At 38.3% G+C, this 20,928-nt stretch overlaps 1 protein-coding gene across 2 annotated transcripts in view; it reads left to right on the top strand.

The window, feature by feature from the left end:
- Window positions 1-1,496: 1,496 nt before the first annotated feature.
- The window catches only part of PIK3CA (phosphatidylinositol-4,5-bisphosphate 3-kinase catalytic subunit alpha), an 86,349-nt gene continuing 66,917 nt past the window's right edge, over window positions 1,497-20,928 (top strand). For both annotated transcript variants that reach the window (XM_042903402.1, XM_042903404.1), the window contains exon 1: window positions 1,497-1,959. The gene's annotated coding sequence lies outside the window, so the exon portion shown is untranslated. The remainder of the gene's footprint in view (window positions 1,960-20,928) is intronic.

Below are 20,928 nucleotides of genomic sequence, written 5' to 3'. Positions count from 1 at the left end.
TGCTACTCCTGCACAGTGAATAATCATGCATTCAAATACCAGGCATGGCATTTTCTGCTATGACACATTTCTTAAAGGGTTGTCATCACATAACAAAAATTATATAATGTAATTAGCATTTTCTTATTTAAAAATAAATTTTAGAAGGAAAAATATACCTAGCAAAGACTACCTATTAGTATCTCACAGAACTCTGTCTGGAAACACAGTTTTGGAAGTGCTGCCTTAAGGTTTACTTTGACTAGCGATTCAATGTTATTGCTCCCGCCTCCCTCCCTCTCCTCCCTCCCCCGCCCCGCTCTTAAATTCCCTGCTCTGGTGTAACATAATGTTCTGAAACTGTGGGGAAAAAAAAACAGATTCAAGAAAAATATTTAGAAACATAGACCCTTGGAATGTGAGATGGAAACCAGAGCTTAAGAAAAGAAAGAAAACAAGAAACGCACTCAAATGAAAACTAGGGCAACATAAAAGAATGGATCTCATTTACGATTATGAACGTGTGGTGTTCCAACAAAAATTGGTTATTGGTCAGGGTTTTTGGCTCTTGGATGACAAATGAAACTGCCTGTAACATCTCTAGGGCGGGTCATTTCCAAGTCCTCTACTTAAAAAATTGAAGGGAAAACGGATATTTGGGGACTTGTATCAAAGACTTCCAATCACTTTCCTTTGCCTTTTCGATACAATGAAAGACCACCAGGGGGGGAAATACGCAGAACGCTGGACCCTTACCAGTAGCGATCTCAAAAAGCAATAGATCTCTTTACTCTCAAAAAAAAGGGGGGGTGGAGGGGTGGGGAGAGTGGGTTTCTATGGCCCGCAGCACAAAGCTTCAATCTAATCTATAGCTGAGATGGCTTTTCTGAAGTCTCTGTGGACACTACGCGAAAAACACTCGTCTTCTCAAGCCAGAATTTATTCTTACAAGCTGATTCAAATCTGAAAAAAAGAGCATTGCAAAAGTTCTCCCCGGAGTGAGTCAAAGGATTGCAGAGCGCAATAGCACTTTCTCTTCCAATTTGGGCTACAACTTAACTTTATGTTGGCAGAAGGACACTCAGTAACGCTTTGTAAAATGCCTTCTAATATCCATAACCGCTTCTGGTTAGTCACTGACAGCCGCGGTTAGCCGAGGCCCCTTCTCTCGCTCCCAAACACGAGGAAATCTCATTTCCTCCAAGAGCGTAAATGAACTCGATCCTAACACTATTTCTCTACCCAGGCCTGCCTGGTGCCCGCAGAAATGGACACACAACACATATGCCGTCCTAAGATGACACAACATCCCCACTGCTGCAAAGGACGGAACATAAACACCCGTGCGCCAGAGGCCCCCCCACCCCGGCACACAAAACACGCGAACTTCGGGCGGAAAAGCAAGGCGCAGGCGCACTGGCACACTGTTACCCGATTTGCCCACTGCCCCCTCCAGGTCTCCGCAATTTCACTTCCCTCCTTTGCACATCTACTTCCGGGGTATTGTAAGCTCAGCCCCTCCTCAGCTCTTACCCTCCTCTGCCCGAGGAGGGGGGGAGTCGAGGGGGTGGGGAAGAGTTCGTTGTTTGTTTACACGATGTGAGCGGAAAAGAGACCAATAAAGTTTATTCTGGAAACAAAAGGAAAAAAAACAGGGTGACAGAGAAAGGAGACGGGGGCGGGGGCGTGTGGCGGGGGCTAGAGAGGAGAGGGAGCTAGAAGGAGAAAGCGGCAGTTCCGGTGCCGCCGCTGCGGCCGCTGAGGTCTAGGGCTGCTGCTGCCGCGGCCGCTGGGGCTGGGGCCGCCGGCGAGGCAGGGCTCGGGCCCGGCCGGGCAGCTCCGGAGCGGCGGGGGAGAGGGGCCGGGAGGCGGGGGCCGAGCCGCCCGCTCTCCTCTCCCTCGGCGCCGCCGCCGCCGCCGCCGCCCGCGGGGCTGGGACCCGATGCGGTTAGAGCCGCGGAGCCTGGAGGAGCCCCGAGCGTGAGTACAGCGCGGAATGGCTGGGAGCGGGCGCGGCTGGGATGGGAACGGGGTGGGTGTGGGGGCCTCTCCCGCGCGCCCGTCGTATTGGGCGGGGGCTACCCACGGGTCGTCTCTCAGCGTCGGCCCGCGGCGGAGTTCGCCAGCGATCGCCGCTCCCTCTTCCCCGCCTGCCGCTGGCCTCACCCAGATGCAGAGGCGAGGGCTCGCGGCTTACTCTCCTTTCCACCCTGGCCGCCGCCTCGCTCCTCGTTTCCTTCCTTTCTCATTTTTGGGGATGGGCGGCTGGAATCTGAGGAAGCGCACCCAAGGGCCGCCGCCCCGGTCGCGGTAGCTCGGTCCCCCGCACCCTTGCACGCCCACCCGGCCCGCGGGTGGCCGGGCTGCCGCGAGCAGCGCGGCGTGAGGGATCTTGGCGGAGCCGCGAGCTGCTCCAGAGGGGCTGCTGTCATGCCCCAGGACTCCGGCCCCGCCAGCCGGGCGACCCTGTGTTTGCCTCACGCTGAGTTTAAATCGCCCGGCTGGGGCTGGGAAGGAAAACCTCTCCCCCCACCCCGCAGTTCTCCTCCCACCCTTCCTCCCGAGGTTGTTTTTTCCCCCCCTTTTAACCAAGACAATCAAACGTATTGGATCTTTCATTCATAGACCTGAGACACTGTCTCGTGATTTGTGTCTTTACTAAGTCTATTATGCGATGTCTGCTTCATAGCTCCTAAGTGGTTCAGAAAGGTAGGGTACGCCCAGGATTGGGCTATGTAAACACCAGACGTTCCGCCAGTGTTTTGACCGCGGCTTGAGGGGTTTATTTTAGGATGCTAAAGGAATAGTGGTGATGGTGGCTTGTTCCCAGAATTGGGGATCGAAAACTGTTTTCTTAGATGTCAATAACGGGGGAACTGTTTACATAGTTATATGAACGATAAGGGGAGCGCGACAAGAGAGGGCTTTGTAGAAAACAGCCTGCATATTCTTTAATGAATTAGAGTTGTGATTTCGTTTTTGAGAAGCTTCCTCATTCCAGCGACTTTGTGCACATGCGGGACATGGGTTTGTGAGATGATGTTTTGAATCCAGTTTGTGAGGCCTGGGAGAACCCCCAGAAAACTTGGGTAGATGAACTCCTGGTAACTCAAGTCGGGTGATTTCAATGGCCAACATTTGAACCACTGCGGGCAATATTGGTTGCATGTTTTCCTGCTTAGAAAATAGATTCTTCGGGTATTACAAATTTGCTTGTGTGCTGGATTGTGTGATGTTAAGACCTGGAAATACTTAAGTTAACCATGTTGCTAATTTAACTTGGATAGATCAGAACACTTTACGTCTTTATTAAGGAGCCCTCAGAGCAACTGCAAATGTAAGAATTTGTTAATATGTCTGTGTTTTCAAGTTTTAAGATTTTTTAACTGAAGTATTGAATTCTGGTTGATAGCGTAGATCTCTAGCTAAACATCACATGGTATGGAAAATTTTAATTATCAGATTAACTGTTCTGCAGTGTCATCAACCAAAATTATCTGAAGAGGGCCCAGCAGGGGGTGTGTGTGTGGGTGTGTGTGTGTGTGTGTGTGTTGGTGTTTGTTTCGTTTTTTAAGTTTTCTCATCCTGTGTTTTGGGATAAAATTAAAATTTCATCCATAACTTTTTTCACAAGTTTCTTGTGCAGTTTTCATCATTGTAAAATGGAGTGGTTTTCTATTAAAATCACAAAATAGGTGATTATGATGTGATAGCACATCATAATAGTAATAGCTCCATGGGGGAAATAGCAAGACCGTAAATTAATATTAAGTTAATATTCTATCAACTATGAGTATAAAGTTTCAAAGGCATTTCTGTCAGTTTTACTTGAAGAATTCAAAATAAACCACACATGTAAATGCAGAATTGCTTTAATATATATAAAGTTTTTAAATTTTAAGTAAATTAGATATAACATGAAAGAGATATCACTGCATACAATACTGTACTTGAACTGAAAGATTACTTCATGAAAGTGTATATTCTCATGGGCTGGATATGTATAAAAGGGAGGCTAAAAGAACAAGTGACTGCCTGGCTCTGTGTATGGAACAGTCCTTCTGGAGGCAGAGCTTCCTTCCTGTGAGGATAAGATCCTCTCCATCCCAAAGAAGTATTCCTTTAAAAAAAAAAAAAAAAAAAAAAAACACTAAATTTATAAATAAAATACTTGTATAATAAGGTAGATCATAATAATGTTTTTCCTAAGACAGTTTACTTTATGTGTAGCTTTCATGATTAGAGCCCTTTAGTGAACAAAGGAGTTTTAAACATTTGTTGTTACCATTAAAGGGCATTTGCTCTGTTGATCTGTTTATTTGAAAAGAGCTAACTTAATCCCATTTGATCTCTTTAGCAACTAGAATAACATTAAAAGGATCAGTTCCCTATTTTATTTTTTTAATATCTTGAATTCCAAGGTAGGCATTATTCTTTAAATGAATGAAATGTATTCCTTAAGCATCATACAAGATTTCATCCTTGGTGAAAATATTTATGATCTTTAAAATTGTGCAATTTTGGCAGCATAAATCTTGGAATATTCTAGTTTCTATTTTATTAGCCCATTTATTAAGCTTTTTCTTAAGTGTTGTCTTGAATTACAGCAGTCCTGTAGGCAGGCAGTATCACTATCTTTGAGAAGTGACATTTTAATCTAAGGTCATACAGGTGTCAGGTGACAGATTCATTGACAAAACCAATGTTTTCTGACTGCTTTCACTATATCAGACTATCTCTAACTTGCTTCTTCCTGCTTTCTGATAGACAAACTAAGGCCCAGAAAAGTTAATTTCTTAAGACCACCTTTTTCATGATTTCCAGTAATAAGCATATTTTTTAATTCCTTATATAGCTTTAAAAGTGGTTTTCAATCTTGGCTATACGTTAGAATCTTCTAGTTAGCTTTTTTAAACTACCAGTGCCAGGGCCTCATTCCCAGAGATTCTGATTTAATTGGTTTGAAATGGAGCCTAGACATCTGTGGTTTGTTTGTTTGTTTTAAAGTTCCCCAGGTAATTCTAATATACAAAATTGTAAAGCCCTTGTTTCCAAGGACCTGTATGATTTGGTCCTTGCTTGTCTTTCTAGGTTAATTTCTCCTCCCACAGCTTCGTTGACCTTTCCCTGCTTTCATGTGCAAATACTCTTCCTGAAATATTCGCGCACTCCATACCTCTGCCTTAACTAGCTGATTCCTACTCATCTTTCATACCTCCTCCTCCTAAAAGTCTAGTCTGGGTTAGGTATCCCTGCCTCCTGTTCCCATAGCATCTTGTATTCCTACTGTCATAGCATTGACTCACTGCATTATAATTGACTTTATTTGTATCCTCCACCAGGATATAAATTCTATGTGAAGGATAGGGAATTTTTCTATTTTATATACAGTTGTATTCTTATTGCCAAGCACAGTAGCCAGCAGATAATAGGCACTTATTAACTGAATAAATATATTGGCAACAGATTTTTTACAACATGTAATAATTTATGAACACCAATTAAGTTTTTACTTCTGCTAAATACATTTAATATCTTTGGTCACTAAAAGTGTCTATCCCTGAACTTGCCACACATATAATTTCGTTTAGAGACAGTTGAGACGTTATAAATTATACATGAATTATATCAAGTGTGACTCAACCCCAAACACATACAAACAAAAATAAGGATCATTATTATGCACAGAACTGCCCAGGAAATCAGGAGACTTGAATTCAAATCCATTTCACTACAAGCATTATGTCCTTGGGCAAGTCTCAGTCTTTTGGGGCTTCTGTTTCCTCATCTGTAACACAGAGAGATTGTACTGGGTGCTCTACATGGTACTCAGTGATCTGGCCTTAAAGTCTTATGAGTACCAAAAAACTAAAAATAATTGGTTTTGGAATCTGAAGCTCCTTGGTTTAATACCTGGCTCTTAGAGTTACTGTCAGGATTACTTTAGACAGATTTCCTAATCTGCATAATAGGAGTAATTACTATTCAGTAGAGTTGTTGTTGAATTAAATGAGATAATATACATCTAAAAGAGTTTTTGTCCTGTGTTAGGTACTTAATAAATTTTCATTTCCTTTCCCCTTAGGAGGTGTTAGATCTCATGAGTGGACTTAGATAACAGAAAGACATAGTTTATGTATTAAATCCTGTTTTCCACTTTGCTGAGTGCTAGCATTACAGATGTGACTAGGGACCAAAACAACTGTGGCTTTTAGTTTCATTTTCTCAGAACCCCATTAGACTGTCAAATACCCACGTGTTAGCTTGGGAAATAATTGTGCTTAGAAATTTCAATCATGACAGGATATCAAATGCTAAACTATCAATACATCTATAATTTGAAGGAGGAGAGAGTCTGGTGACCTTATACCACCTACAAAGATAAGTGAAATCAGACTTGACCGCTCCAAAAGAAGGGGACAAATTAAAACTAAGGGTGATCTATAAAAAGAAGACCCAGCAATTTTGGTGAAGTCTCTGTTCACCAAAGCTTAAAACTCAGGAATCATTATTTGGTAATTTCTAGGAGATATAGGAAATACACCTCTGGTCAGGGCCAATTCCAGAAGATAAGATTGTTCTTGATGTCACAGTAGCAATTTCAAATATCAACAGACTGAAATTGTTTATTTGGGAGCCATGTTTTTTATATAGTTATCTTAGGATTTATTTGGTAATAGAGAGCAACCTTACAGTGTACTAATATCTCTTTGCTAAAGTTTTTTGATACCGATCGTATTTTTATATAAATCGAATTGGCATGCCTGAGTTTTCCCTTAAGTTTATGTTTAAAGTGAATTTTATTACCATTTTGGAGAAAAATTCTATAATAAAAACTGAAAACTGTGGGGAGAAGAAACTGAAGTGTTAGGGCATAAAGAAATTTGAAGCAACACATAGTGAATGAAGTCTGAGCATTCAACTTGAAGGCTTGAGATTTCCATCATTCAAAAAAGGTTATTAGACCTTAGATATACCAGTAATGTTGTATAGCTATATATCTTATTCACATTTAACCCTTTTTCTATGAACTGATTGACTGATCCTGGTTAAGGAATTTTTAGGTGTTTCTTCTCCCTGTCCCCAAATACATAGTTTGGGGAGTTTAAAGTTAAAATGTTCCACTAAAGAATTTGTAATAAATGTGGTACCTTAGAGCTTTTTCAAGTTTAATATTTATTAAGGTGAAGCTGTTCTTAGGGTGGATTATAGAGCTCTGATCTAGAGGACTAATGGACTGAATTCCAGCCACAAACTGCTGCTTTATATATGTGTATGGGGGAGAGGAGGCAGATTATATCAAGTTTTTGCCTCTTTTTCTGCATTGAGATGATAGGAACTCTAATATGTTGCTTGCTAAGTAACTCATGTAATTAATGAGATAATTTAAATGATCCCTAAAATTACATAAAATTATTAAGGAAGAATGTATACATACTAATCATTATTTTAAGTTTACATCTAATACAATAACACCTTTCATATTTAGCCCAACAATTAAATACTCATTTTTTCTGTAGTATTCTAGTAGTTACCTTGATAATTTATCTAAATTGCTAGATTAAGTTTTAGTAACCTTTAGCATATAATTGCAGTTGTTACAAAGGAGTCTTTGTATCAAAGCCAGCATTGCCATTTGAAATAAAGGTGGGATTTAAAAATGTAGTAAGAATTTTTACAGACCATACCTATCTGGTACACATCATATTTTAAATATTTGTGTAAAAAAAGTCAAGTGTTTTGATTTGAAAAAAGCTGTACCAGGATAGAATCATCCTACTCTGATCTTAATTCTCTTGCCAAACTGAATACTAACTCAGGAGTTAGTAAGACTCAATGGAGAGGTGCATCGTACAAACTTCCCATAGAGAGGGGCACCCCGGTGGCTCAGCCAGTTAAGCGCCCAACTTCAGCTCAGGTCATGATCTCAGTTTGTGAGTTCAGGCCCCGAGTCAGGCCTTGTACTGATTGCTTAGAGCCTGGAGCCTGTTTCAGGTTCTGTGTCTCCCTCTCTACCCCTGGCCTGCTCACACTTTGTCTCTCTCTCTCTCAAAAATAAACAAACATTAAAAAAAAAAACCAGCACTATAGAAATTTGAAACAATATGATAAAGATATTTTTAAGCATAAATTTTTTGACAGGATGTTCATTCCTATTATCTTCGGCACTTAGCATAGTGCCTGGATATAACTAGCCACTAAGCATTGATATTTTCACAGTAGAATCATAATTGAGAATCAAAATAATTTTCTTTTATCAGTTTGTAACTACATACTTCAAACTATCTAAAACTAGGTAAATTGCTCTGTGCCAGTCTTAGTTGATCATTTATTGAGTATAGGTTTGAAGTATATCAGAAACACTTTTCTGTAAGTTGCTAAGTAGTTGCAGATTTCTATTGCTATTTAGAGATAATTTTAACAAAGATTGATAGGTTAAGGAGAGGCTGTGTGTTATGGTGAAAAGAACATTGGATCAAGAATCTAAAATCTAGACTCTGTATTGAACTGTTAACTGGCTGTTTGGTTTTAGAGCTTGACCTTTCAACAATTGTTTCTTTTACCCACAAGACATCTAATGTTCTTTGCTATTCCAAAATTCTGGGATATTGCTAGTATTTTAAAGTCTATTTCTGATTTCAGGGAAGAGTAAGTAAGCCACTCCCTCGAGGGAGGATAGTCCATGTCTGTTGTATTTTCAGAAGCTAAAATCTTTTTGTCTGCTTGCTTATAAATTTGCACATATTTGAAGGCTCTTGTGTGAAATTCTGTGGCATAGACAAGCTGCCATCAGAAAAAGAATGGACTGGAAAGATTTTTTTTCTTTCTGAAACCATCAGGGATTTTGTAGAATCAGACTTACTGTAGGAGTGGCCGTTTTGGTTACTGGCATTGAGAGCAGTTAAATGACTGATAGGCATTGAGAGTAGGTCATCTATTGCACACCAGGTGACAGAGTTATGAAGGCCAGCAAACCTGTCACAGCACCCTTAATACCACTGATCACCATCCCTACTTGTTAAAGACTTCTAGGAAGGTATGTTCCACAATTTCCTTTGATGACCTGTCCCACTAAATGTTCTTCAGAAAATGTGTTCTAATCTTAGGACTATAAATCAAGAGGCATAGTAAGCCTTTTTTCTAGATATATCCTTTTTGTGCAAATATAAGGAAAGATGACAAAAATAATTGTCCTTGATTGGAAAGCATTGGTATCTATGCCACTGATTTGTTTCTATAAACGTTCAAATTACTCACCTTCAGGGTTTGAATATTTTGTAGCCAACAAACTGTTCAAATTATGAGATGTTATTTGGAGTATGTACTCATTTTTCAACAAGCTAAGCACATTTCTGTACCTTATTTTTCTTTGAGAGATTGTACTTTTTCAAGTACTTTTTTGATGGACTTATTACAGGTCTAGACCTGAAAGTACTATTGTTGCATTTTGAAACAATTGACTGCCTTTAGCTTAAAAAGTGAGTGAAGTGTGTGTGTGTGTGTTTTCCTTAGGAGTCTGAGGAGGTTAACTTCTTGGCAAGTGCAAAAACCTTGAAGTTTTTCGCCAGCTAAGCTATTCTGTGAATAATATAGGTCTGTAGGGTACGTCATCAAATATAGAGCACTATATTTGATGGGAAAAATTGTGGGGGAAAAGATTGAAACTAGAACTACTAAAGTCCAATCTGAAATCAAACCACACATGACAGGAAAGAAAGGAAAAACTGTGTGATACTGTCATTTTTTTATTTATAAATATTAATAGTAACATCATTAAAAAAAATTTTTTTAATGTTTATTTTTGAGAGAGAGAGAGAGAGACAGAGCGTGAGCAGGGGAGGGGCAAAGAGAGAGGGAGACACAGAATCCGAAGCAGGCTCCAGGCTCTGAGCTCTCAGCACAGAACCTGACACAGGGTCCAAACCTGTGAACCGTGAGATCATGACCTGAGCCAAAGTTGGACGCTTAACCAACTGAGCCACCCAGGCACCCAATAGTAACATCACTTTAAAGTTATTTTCTATATGAAGATTTCCTTAAAATCTAATGGCTATTATTAGTTGCATTTGAGACCCCGAAAGGCAGCTTCTTAAAGTATTTATGAAAGATACTTGTATTCTTTTTTTTTTTTATGTTTGTTTATGTTTGAGAGAGAGAGAGAGGGAAACACAAAATGCGAGTGGGGGAGGGGCAGAGAGAGAAGGAGGCACCAAATCCAAAGCAGGCACCAGGCTCTGAGCTGTCAGCACAGAGCCCTACACAGGGCTCGAACTCATGGACCAGGAGATCAGGACCTGAGCCGAAGTCCGATGCTCAACTAACTGGCCCACCGAGGCACCCCTGTATTCTTTTTCTCTAACTATATAGCAGTTGTAAAAGTTGAACAAGACTTTTCCAAAGCAGCTTCTGTACTTGTCTTGATAATTATAATGGTAGCAACACTCAAAGCAGTCTGGAATATTAGTAATTTTATAGTGTGGAGATTGGTTGTTCATTTTCTGTTCACTAGAAACGACCAACTTTCAAGTTTCTTAATGATATTATGGGACTCCAGATTTCCTCAAATTCAGTTTCACTAATTCTGTACAATAAAAGGTAGTAATTTTTACAGCCATGTAATAATGTTCATGGACACTATTATTGTATAGTTAAATGTATCTACTAATGTACGATGACTAAAACAGTTAAATGTATCATGCTGTGGTCTTTTTGTTGAGTATAAATATTAAGCATGTAAATTAGTACATTTCTCCTGCAAATAATTTTTTTCCCCAATCAAAATGAAGGTAAGTAATTTGACAGTAGGAATATTTGAAGGCAGGACAGTCTTCGAATATTCACAAAATACAGTTACTGTACGTAGGCTTCTTTAGTTTTCTTTTCTTTCTCCAAAATATACGTCATAATGGTTAAGAGCATGTGCTCTGGAGCCAGACTATGGAGATTAGTAGTTTTTTTTAGCTTAAAGCAAGTTATTTACCCTGTCTGGGTTAAATATTCTCTGGGTTATTAACACATATTTCCGTGTTTGTAAAAGAGGGATGATAACAATACCTACATCATAACATTGTAGTGAGGATTAAATGACTAATACAGTTAAGTTTTTTGACAGTGCCTAGTTGGTAGTAAACACTCGACAAATATTTGTAAACTCCTTGAGAGCACAAACTGTGTCCTATTCATCAGTTTATTTGGGGGCGTTAACATTATGTAGTGAATTGAATTTTGTCCATTCTGAGGATTTACTAATGGATCCAGTCTCTAGAGAGTGAACAGTAAGGCTGCCTTCTAACAAGTTTCTTGATTACTAAGCAGTAATGTTCTTTTTGTTCTATTACAACTTAAAATTTTATTCTAACTCTAGGAATCTGAATTGTGTTTCACACCTACTCCTAAGAGAAGTTAGCACATGGAGATTTAGCTTGATGGGAATGAGGTATTGATGGACAGAAGATACTAAGAAATGGATGTACATATTTCACATCTAGTCTGATGTTCCCATGGATTGATTTTTCCCTGTCAATTCCTGGAATCTCAAAATCCCTGACAGATATCTTTAATAGCATTCAATAGCCATTGAAGTAGCACTTGTTTCATGCTACCCGTCATTTCCTTTCCTTGTCCTCCCTCATGCACTGAAGTCTGTAGTTGTGTCCTATTGTCATATAGTCCCTATGTTACAAGACTTTTATAGAATTCTCATGTCATGTTGGAAGCTGCTTATATTTCACTTACCCATGATACTTGTTATGAAGTCTTTATTAAATACAGTATTTACTCTTTTTAGATATCATTTTGTTTGTTACCTGGTTTGTACTCATTGGACATTGTATAAACCTTACAAGTCATGTGTGTGAAAATAAGGAAAACAACCATGTGTTTTGATTTTAACATGAGTTCAGTCTCTAATTCTTTGCCTTTAATTACTAAGTTACCTACCTGGCATCATTGATACAAGTTTTTGCGGCATCATTGTATTGACATTTTACATAAATGAGAATATTAGTTCATATTTAAGTTTTTGGTAAAGATACGTGTTTATGTTTTCTCACTTCTTAACTTTTAGCAATTTAGACTGCTCTTGATGGTCACACACCATAACTTATTCTTCTCAAGTTGATGATCCTATTGTCTCTATTTCTCATTCACCAGGTTGATAGTAAACAATAAAGTCCATGTACTTTTTAAAACTACATGAATTGTTATAATTAATTTATATGGAGATTGCTTTACAAAGGATCTATAATTTTGGCACAGTTATTCAAAGTTTTTCATTGTTACTTTTAAAGAATTACTAAGCATACTTTCAGACATTTTTTATATGTGTAAAACTATATATAGAATTTCGTCTCTTCTAGGGGGTGGTATGCATAATGAAAAAAAACAAACCAAAAACAAAACAAAACATGACCGTGGACTGCCCTAGTACTAACCAAGCGTTCATTGCCATACTGTGTCATTGTGATTAACCTAGGAATTAAAGTTAAGAATTAACTACTTATTTTGCTGAAGGAAACTCAGCCATGTTACACAGAATTTATTTTATGAAAACTCTGAGTAGGTTTCTGTTAACACTTTCACCTAGGGAAATGGGAAAAAGTAAAAGACAGGACATATATAAATAAGGTAACATATCTCCATGTTACTCTCACCTCCTTATGAAATATTTATTCCCTTTGTACAAACACCCACTTTTTGAATGATCTGTGTGGAGAGGTGGAACTTCCCCTAGAGTCTTAGAAGAGAAGAGTGTACCCTGAGCTGCCATGTGCCCATCTTTCTAGCTGTCCAGAAGATGAGGGCTGAAAAGAGATGCTCTCTCTCACATTGGGGGAGAATAAAGGGTTGATGCACTGAAATGGGACATTTGCTTATAATTCTAGATCAGAACCAGAATATCTAACCTGCCTTTCAACCACATGACACTGAACAAGCCACTTAGGTTTTGTGAGCCTGAAAAGTTGTCACTAGATGGCTAGTGACTGAAAGAGATGTTTCCAGGGTGCTGTATTCCAGAAATGAGCCTGTGCAAACTTTATGAATGTAGAACTCAAATAGCTATGAATAAAATAGAAATAAAAATAATTAAGTATGTTAAGTCTTTTATGATTATCAAATATCTAAGAATGCAAAGATGGGTAAATATGAAATTTTATAATATGTAGGTCAATAGATCTGATAAGGAAAGTAAACATATCGGTAAACATGGAAAAGAAAATAATAATTTCCTTTTGTCCCTTTAAAAGCCAGAAATAAAGAGAAGTTTCCTTAACAAACATATCAAACTAAAAGCTAAAGTAAAAATTGATAGTGAAATACTAGAGAAGCAATGAGTGTTTAAAACTCAGAAACCTGTTATCACTACATTATTATATAATATTCCTCTGGATGTTCTGACCAATATAATAAGAAATGAATTAGAATGAAAAGTAGTAAATACTGGAAAAAAAAAAAAAAGCTCTACAATCCCATTTTTGGGTGGTATGATTGCATTCCTGGGAAAACCAAGAGTCACCTGAGAAGTTATTAGAACTTATTAATAGGAAGGTAGAGTAACTAGATTTAAGAAAATACTTTAAACTCAGTAGTTCTCCTTTATAATAGCAGTAATTGTTTAGAAAATATGGTAGAAAAAGTCGCCTATAGCAAGGACAGAAAATATAAAATTATGTTAATAAGAAATGTGTGAGCCCCTGTGGAGAAACCTGAAAATTACTGGGATACGCGCAGGGTGGGGGGTTGGGGGTTGCAGGGAGAAAAACATCATGTGCCTGAATGGGAAGTCCCAACTATTAACAAATATCCGTTTTTCTCAAGTTAACTTAGAGGTTGAGGTTTAGCATAATTCTGATTTTTTTTAATGTGTTTGAGAAATTAACAAGATAATTCTTACTTTTGTCCAAGAAACTAGAGGTAAAAATGAGATAACTTAGGTCAAAAACCAAGAACAGTGCCAGAGAGCTAATAACCCTGTAGCCCTATCAGATATCAAAGCACGCTGTAAAACTATAATAAATAAAAGAGTAGGGTACTGGCATAGCACTGATAGTAAAGTTGGTGAAAGTGAATTGAGATCCCAGAAATATGTATTCTAAATATAATAAAAGAATCATCAGAAATCAGCAGAAAAAGGAAGACATTCAGTGCATGTTTTTGAGAGTGGTAAATAGTATTCAAAATAAATTTGAATCTTTATGTCATCTTGTATACCAAAATAAATTCAAGGTAAATTGAAGAGTTAGATGAAAAAGAGTAAATATCCTTATGCTAGTTTCATTTAAGAAAGATATTTTATGTGGGGGCACCTGGGTGATTCCGTTAGTTAAGCATCTGACTTCATCTGGGGTCATGATCTCCCAGTCATGAGCCCAGTGTCAAACTCTCTGCTGTCAGCACAAGAGCCTGCTTCAGATCCTCTGTCTCCTCTCCCTCCCTCTCCGCCCCTCTTCCTACTCTCCCCCTCACCTCAAAAATACATAAAACATTTTTTAAAAATTAAAAAAAAAATTTATGTGAATGGGGAAATACCTTCCAGACTTTAAAGAACTGGAAGGACTCATGAAGGGAAAATTTATTACATTGACTCAGAACATTGCCATTTATTTTGTCCTTTTCTCCCACCTCCCTCCCCCCAATACAAATGAATAAATTAAAGATGTGCAAACTGGGATTAGAAATTTGCAAATATGTAGCAGACAGAGGTTTATCTCTATTTGTTTATGTGGATCAGATCATTTTATTGGGGCTCCAGGGAAGGGTTGAACGGCTGGGAGACCAATAAGATCCAACATCCTTGGCCTGGCCAGGATCTCTCCAACTTCACAGTTGCAGAAAGCCAAATGTTTACCTTTAATTTTAAGGTGTTCCTACAAATGCTTTCAAAAGCACCAAGTTCAATGTACATGAATGAGCAAAGAACTTGAGAAAACAGGTTCATTTACTCAAGTGAAAATAAAAGCAAATGGGAAGATGTTTCTCCTTGACAGATGATCAAAGAAGTGAAACTTTTAAGTTGCAGTGATATATTTTTACTTTTTGAGTTACCAGGAAATTTTTCTAATGGTTTTGTTGCTGGTGAATATGCCATGAAATGTGCTTGTTCGTATATTTCTTTTGGCAGTCTAAATTGATTGAACACTTTTGGAAAAAAACAAGTCAGCAATTTTTGTGCCTTTAAAATTAACATACCTTTTGATCCCATAATTTCATTTTTGCAGCATTATATATAATAATGGAAATTTTTTAATTTTATTTTTTATTTTTAAAATTTATATCCAAATTAGTATATAGTGAAGCAATGATTTCAGGAGTAGATTCCTTAATACCCTTACCCATTTAGCCCATCCCCCCTCCCACAACTCCCCCCGTAACCCTCTGTTTGTTCTCCATGAGTCTCTTCTGTTTTGTCCCCCTCCCTGTTTTTATATTATTTTTGTTTCCCTTCCCTTATGTTCATCTGTTTTGTCTCTAAAGTCCTCATATGAGTGTAGTCCTATGATTTTTGTCTTTCTCTGATTGACTGATTTCATTTAGCATAATACCCTTTAGTTCCATCCATGTTGTTGCAAATGACAAGATTTCATTCTTTTTGATTGCTGAGTAATACTCCATTGTATATATATGCAACATCTTCTTTATCCATTCATCCATCAATGGACATTTAGACTCTTTCCATACTTTGGCTATTGTTGATAGTGCTGCTATAAACATGGGGGTGCATGTGTCCCTTCGAAACAGCACACCTGTATCCTGTGGATAAATGCCTAGTAGTGCAATTGCTGGGTCGTAGGGTAGTTCTGTTTTTAGTTTTTTGAGGAAGCTCCATACTGTTTTCCAGAGTGGCTGCACCAGTCTGCATTGCCACCAACAATGCAAAAGAGATCGTTTCTCTCCGCATCCTCACCAACATCTGTTGTTGCCTGAGTTGTTAATGTTAGCCATTCTGACAGGTGTAAGGTGGTATCTCATTGTGGTTTTGATTTGTATTTCCCTGATGATGAGTGATGTTGAGCATTTTTTCATGTGTCGGTTGGCCATCTGGATGTCGTCTTTGGAGAAGTGTCTATTGATGTCTTTTGCCCATTTCTTCACTGGATTATTTGTTTTTTGGGCGTTGAGTTTGAGAAGTTCTTTAAAGATTCTGGATACTAACGCTTTATCTGATATGTCGTATACAAGTATCTTCTCTCATTCTGTCGGTTGCCTTTTAGTTTTGCTGGTTGTTTGCTGTGCAGAAGCTTTTTATTTTGATGAGGTCCCAGTAGTTCATTTTTGCTTTTGTTTCCCTTGCCTCCAGAGACGTGTTGAGTAAGAAGTTGCTGCGGCCAAGATCAAAGAGGTTTTTGCCTGCTTTCTCCTCGAGGATTTTGATGGCTTCCTGTCTTACATTGAGGTCATTCATCCATTTTGAGTTTATTTTTGTGTCTGGTGTAAGAAAGTGATCCAGGTTCATTATTCTGCATGTCGCTGTCCAGTTTTCCCAGCACCACTTGCTGAAGAGACTGTCTTTATTCCATTGGATATTCTTTCCCTCTTTGTCAAAGATTAGTTGGCCATACGTTTGTGGGTCCATTTCTGGGTTCTCTGTTCTGTTCCATTGATCTGAGTGTCTGTTCTTGTGCCAGTACCATACTGTCTTGATGATTACAGCTTTGTGGTATAGCTTGAAGTCTGGGATTGTGATGCCTCCTGCTTTGGTTTTCTTTTTCAAGATTGCTTTGGCTATTCGGGGTCTTTTCTGGTTCCATACAAATTTTAGGATGATTTGTTCTAGCTCTGTGAAGAATGCTGGTGTTACTTTGATAGGGATTGCATGGAATATGTAGATTGCTTTGGGTAGTATCGACATTTTAACAACATTTGTTCTTCCTATCCAGGAGCATGGAATCTTTTTCCATTTTTTTGTGTCTTCTTCAATTTGTTTCATAAGCTTTCTGTGGTTTTCAGTGTATAGATTTTTCACCTCTTTGGTTAGATTTATTCCTAGGTATTTTATGGTTTTTTATATAATAATGGAAATTTTAAAACAGCTTAAGTATTCAGTAAGTAAAAATATATTCAGTTATATCTTCCATAGAAATAGGTGGTCATAGATCACTATTGTGTATGAGAAATTTACAATAATTTGAGGAAATGTTTTTGAAGTGAAAAAAACAAGATAAAAATCATTATACTATATGAGCACAACTATATAAACCAAAAAAATAAACTAAAAAATATTCATAGAAAAAAAAACTCGTGAGTACATAAAAAATGGTAATAATGGTTGTCTCAGATGCATTTTTCACTGTTTTGTTTCCTCATTCATCTGTACACCATTGCATTTTAAGTAGGTACAAGGCAGAGTCCCAGATCTTAACAGACATTTCAGTCGGTTTTTAAGTGAATGAATTTCTATAATAAGCATGAGTTACTTTTACATTGAAAGAAATATGAATATAATCCACATCTAAGTTAAGAAAAGGAGAAGTGTGGGAAGTGCTCTAGAAAGGAACCTGATTAGTATATTACACTCAGATTTCCAGTTTTCAAAATGTTTTCACAATTATATTTTATATGATCCTTTTCTGTTAATGACATCATTACTTGCTAAGCTAAGAATTTCTGTTAACCTTGACTTTATCAAACTCTCTGGCCCACCAAAATTCAATTAACCATCAAATCTTGGGTATTTCTTTCTTAGAAATGGCTTTTGATTTCATTGTCATTTTTTCTCATAGTCCCTGCCTTATTTTAGTTCTTTCCTGTATCACTAAAGTACCCCAACTAGTCTCTCCACTTTCACTTTCCACACTGCTGCCAGAATTATCAGACATGTAAATAACTAGCAGAATTTCATGAATGTGCTATAATAAATAGATTCTGTGGAAGAGAACAGGGGAGAGATTGACACTGCTTCCACACAGTTGCCAAAATATCACTCATCCTAAAATACAAAATTGATCTGCTTAAAGCTTAGTAGTTCCTAGTGGCCTACATTACTGCTTCTCAAGCTTTGGGTGTATAAGAATCACCAGGGGAACTTGTTACAATGTAAATTATCCCCCCTCCCAAAATGTAAATTACCCAGACTCCAGAAAATCTGATTCAGTGCATCTCTGGTCCTGGAACATGCATTTTTAACAAGACTTCCTATTCTTGGTCCTATACATGTGATCCCAGGACAGAATTTTGAGGAACAGTGACCTTGGAATAAAGTGCAATCTCATTAATTTACTATCAGTCTCACAATTCCGCACCAGCCCACTTTTCTGTATATAGTTTCTGTACTTTCCCACTGAACACCTTGCAGTCTAGCCATTGTGAGCTGCCTCTGCTCACCTAGGCCTTTCTGGACTCCTGTGCTCATCAAGCTCATCCTGTTTCTGCTGCTCAGAGCCCCTTTCGCTATGGCTGCTCCTACCCAATAACCTGTTGACCTGGCACACTACCTTGAGCTTCTATGTAAACTATGTAAAGTATTCCTGGACTCAGCTCTCCTAGACAGAGTCCGTCTCTCCCTCCTCTGTTTCCTATAGCCTCTTTATTACAGCACGCACACACTGTACTAAGTTTTGCTTACTTATTTACATATCTGTCTTCCTCAATAGATGATAAGCCTTTTGAAGTCAGGGATGTCATTTTATTTATCTTTTACTTCTAGCATAAGCCTGACCCATAATAATTGCTAAAATACATGTATGTCGTGTAATTAACAATCTAGTAAAGATGGGGGAGGAGTGATTAGTTCCACTTTTCAGTGAGAAAAATGAGGTCTTAAGTATTTGCTTAGTTACCCATCTTGGGAGTTTATAGACTTAAGATTTACACCCCCAAGATAACCTGGCTTCTCTTCTGGTTCTGGTCCTTACAGGAAAGGTAGACTGTCATAGTAAAATTACACACAAACACATCCCTTTTTAAAAAAATTTTTTTAATGTTTTTATTTATTTTTGAGACAGAGAGAGACGGAGCATGAGCAGGGGAGGGGGAGAGAGAAAGGGAGACACAGAATCCGAAGCAGGCTCCAGGCTCTGAGCTGTCAGCACAGAGCCCGACGCGGGGCTCGAACTCACAGACCGTGAGATCATGACCTGAGCCGAAGTCGGACACTCAACCGACTGAGCCAACCAGGCGCCCCAAACACATCCCTTTTTTAAGCATCCCCCTCTACTCACCTATCAGTGATCATGTTTGGGGCAGAAGATGTTGCAGTAGGGGCTCCTGGGTGATCATTCAGTTAAGCGTCTGACTTTGGCTCAGGTCATGATCTCCTGGTTCCTGAGTTTGAGCCGTGTGTTGGGCTCTGTGTTGACAGGTCAGAACCTGGGGTCTCCTTTGGGTTCCGAGTCTGCCTCACTCTGTACCCCTTCCCCACTCATGCTCTGTCTCTCTCTCCCTTTCTCTTTCTCTCTCCCTCTCAAAAATAAACAAAAAAGGATGTTTCAATAAACGTTTTTATACTCTTTATAAAATAAAACCTATCCCTCCAGATTAAGAACTGGTTACTGGATATTAAGCTCTTTGTCCCTGTTTCACATCCAACCCTGTATGCTCTACTTCATGATGCTTATTTGTATCCCTTGCAGAAACCATATTATAGTACCTGATGGGGTTTCCACAAATGCTGGTTTAATTAAATTCAGCTGACATTTATGTAGGTAACATTTTCTGCAACAACTAAGACAAAAAGTTATCTATTAAAAAAATTAAAAAAAAAAGTTATCTATATAAGTATTCAAGTAGGTTTCTGTCATATTTTTTTAAGTTTATTTATTTATTTTGAGAGAGAGAGAGGGAGGGAAGGAGGGAGGGGTTGGGGGCGGGGAGAGAGAGAGAGAGAGAAAGAGAGAATCCTAAGCAGGCTCTGCACTGTCAGCCCAGAGCCTGATGCAGGATTCGAACCCACAAACCACGAGATCATGACCTGAGCCGAAATTGAAAGATTAACTGAGCCACCCAGACACCTCTCCATCATATTTTTTAAAGCTCCATTTTCATAGTTTAAATGTGTTTAGCCTTGCTGTAGACTTCAGCCTTAAGGTGTTGATGGAAATCAACCACCAGCTGCAAGGTTCAGATCCAGTGTGCCATAGAATACACATAGCTATGGCTTCAACCAAATGTTAGCAATGAAATATTTAGTAGCAACTGTTCTTTTAAAAGAAACATTTTAGATAATTAGAGTCATCTTGTAATATCCTTATACCCAGCTGTCAGCTTTTTACTTTTTCTGCCAATATTTCTGGAACTGAAATCAAGAAAATGGAAATTAGGGTACCATACTTTGACATACACTAAACACTTGAAAAACTGTTATACCTTATAAAGATTTCCAAATAGAGTTCCTCAGTTTCTCAAGGATGTTTATAAAAGGCAAATACCTATAGTAACCCTCCCCAATATTAAGTTGAAATATATATGCATTGGTAAATAATAGGAGCATTAGAGAATTTGAAAAACTGCCTCTATAAATAGACACTGGTCTTGAAGATTATTAAAGTAAATTTGAGCATTTTAATTTCATTTTGAAATTTTGTTCTTTCTTAATTTTGTTACCATGTTTAATCAGCATCTCACTATCCTCCGATTCTCCGTTTCTTTAGCTTTTGCTATCTTTCTACTTTTAATATACTCAAATCTCCATTTTCTTTTTAAATTTACTTACTTATTTTGAGAGAGAGAAGAGCAGGGTAGGGACAGAAAGAGAAAGAGAGGAAATCCCAAGCAGGCTCCATGCTGTCAGCGCAGAGCCCAGTGTGGGGCTCGAACCCACAAACCGTGAGATCATGACCTGAGCCAAAATCAAGAGTTGGAAGTTTAACTGACTGAGCCACCCAGATGCCCCTGTCAAATGTCTATTTTGTATCATGTCAACTTTAAGTAATAGCCCTGATTCCCCACTATGTTAGACAATGATAATATTATTCTATTTTTCCTTTGAAGTCTTTTCCTACCCTTTCACCACAT

Source organism: Panthera leo, chromosome C2 (assembly GCF_018350215.1).
Source record: "Panthera leo isolate Ple1 chromosome C2, P.leo_Ple1_pat1.1, whole genome shotgun sequence".
Taxonomy (NCBI): Eukaryota; Metazoa; Chordata; class Mammalia; order Carnivora; family Felidae; genus Panthera; species Panthera leo.
This window is presented reverse-complemented; position numbering and strand designations above follow the sequence as displayed.